The sequence below is a fragment of the Macaca nemestrina genome, chromosome 5, assembly GCF_043159975.1.
Source record: "Macaca nemestrina isolate mMacNem1 chromosome 5, mMacNem.hap1, whole genome shotgun sequence".
NCBI lineage: Eukaryota > Metazoa > Chordata > Mammalia > Primates > Cercopithecidae > Macaca > Macaca nemestrina.
In genome coordinates this window covers 157125108-157127227 of record NC_092129.1, presented here as the reverse complement: position 1 = coordinate 157127227, position 2120 = coordinate 157125108, and the positions used below count along the sequence as shown (strand labels likewise).

Here is a 2120-nt window from a genome sequence, read left to right as displayed (position 1 = left end):
TACGAATAGAGAAATGTTTAAAATATGTTGCGATATCCAATATTTCCTGTAGGGGGAGATAGTCACCACGAAATAGTAATTTCACTCATTTCAATTTGAAATAAATTCTAAAACCCTGCATTGAAGAAAAGTATTTTTTTAAGTGTTGGAATTTCTGCTTTGTTGCTGGTTCAGAAACACAGATGTGCTTTCTTTGTCACAAAATTAAGTACACTTTTGGCAAACTGATAATTTGTCAAAAATGTTATAAATATGATATATCTGAACATATGCCCAAGAGGGGCCCTGTGGCTTAGCTGGTCAAAGCGCCTGTCTAGTAAACAGGAGATCCTGGGTTCGAATCCCAGCGGGGCCTTAGTTGTTCAATTTTATATTTTCAATAGTATGTTGCAAATACATAAGTTGAAAATGCATTAAGGAATTTATAGGTTGTGAAATCTGTATTGAGCGATTAGCACAATTATGGGGAGTCCCTTGCCAGGTAACTGCATCACAATATGAAAGAGTTGGGATGAAGGGAAAAATGAATAAAGTTTCTGTTGGTAAAAAGCAATGGGTTTGCTGATGACAGGTAAGACTGGGGGTGTATAAGTTGTACCAAAAAAAAAAAAAAAAAATCTTGTAATACATAGTAGAGAGCAATATTTCAAATTCTGTCATAGACATTCAGTCTCCAGCCTCTTAACCTTGATAGCCATCATTTTCAGCACATGATAGATTTTGATTATCAGTGTCAGGCAAATAATTAATAAGCCATGGCATTTTGCTTGGAGTCTGATTCACTTTGATTTTTGAAAATAAGAGAGTAATGGTGAAATTTATTTTCTCACCATTTCGGTTTTGTATGACTCTAAGAATTGTCTTATTTGTACATCTAGGATCTAGGGACTCAATTATATATTGAGGAAATAAATCACAAATGAATGACTTTCCTGAATCTTAAGTGGCATTGCAGTTCATAAACTAAAGTGTACCCTCTGTAGCACTGGCTGACTCATTAGGTTTCTCAGTTTTATCTAAAGAGATTTCAAAGGTTATTATCAGAGTTCCACCAGAGTCATTGTCTTTTCACTGCTGTAAAAGTAGTCCTGCACTGTGCCTGAAATCGTTTATACTTCAGAGTAAATCTGAATTCTGCTTTCTCATTTTATTCATAGCAGTTCTCTCCCACCTACTTTCAAAGGAATGTGAGCAAAAAAGATTGTCACAAGCCTCTGCTTCACTTCTCAGAAGACTGATATTTAAAGGATCCTGCAAATTGGAATGCTGCTATTGAAAAATTTGTAAACAATTGATTAAGCTATGTCTTCAAAGTTTAAGTATCTAAAAATACAAACTTGAATACTACAGTATTCTCTCTTTCTTGTAAACTAAATTCAATGAACGCTGAAAATATCTGAAGATTTATATATTACATGTTATAGTGTTATTCTTGCTCTATGCTTACCAAAAGCACAGAGAGAAACAAATATGTTCTCAGGTACATTTTAGTTAAGTGGCCCTAAACAACCTCTGTCTGAAATATTAAGTGGAACACACAAATCAGCTATCAAACTCTCACTACCTTACACCTGTCAGTTACTCCAGATTCAACCTACACATTAAAAGGAAGCCTCAGGTCAGGTGCAGTGGCTCACACCTGTAATCCCAGCACTTTGGGAGGCCGAGGCAGGTGGATCACGAGGTCAGGAGTTCAAGACCAGCCTGACCAACATGGTGAAACCCCGTGTCTACTAAAAACACAAAAATTAGCCAGGCATGGTGGCACGTGCCTGTAATGCCAGCTACTCGGGAGGCTGAGACAGGGGAATCACTTGAACCCAGGAGGCAGAGGTTGCAATGAGCCGAGATCATGCCACTGCATACCAGTCTGGGCAACAGAGCCAGACTCCATCTCAAAAAAAAAAAAAAAAAAGAAAAGAGAGAGAGAAAGAAAAGAAAAGAAAAAGAAAAAAAAAAGAAAGGAAGCTTCCTCCATTATTAACATATTTGCAGACTGTCTCACAGCCTGGTTTTGAAAGATGAGGAAGTAGAATTCTCCCTTCCCCCTGTTATATTTAGGAAAGAAGGGAGAAGTAAATTAAGAGGAATGACAGAAGATGACACAGAATATATGGTGT

General features: G+C 37.0%; 1 non-coding gene across 1 annotated transcript; it reads left to right on the top strand.

The window, feature by feature from the left end:
- The first annotated feature begins 281 nt into the window (after window positions 1–281).
- On the top strand, window positions 282–355 carry TRNAT-AGU (transfer RNA threonine (anticodon AGU)). The gene has a single exon. It is a non-coding gene; the product is annotated as a tRNA-Thr (tRNA).
- The last annotated feature ends 1765 nt before the right edge of the window (window positions 356–2120 follow it).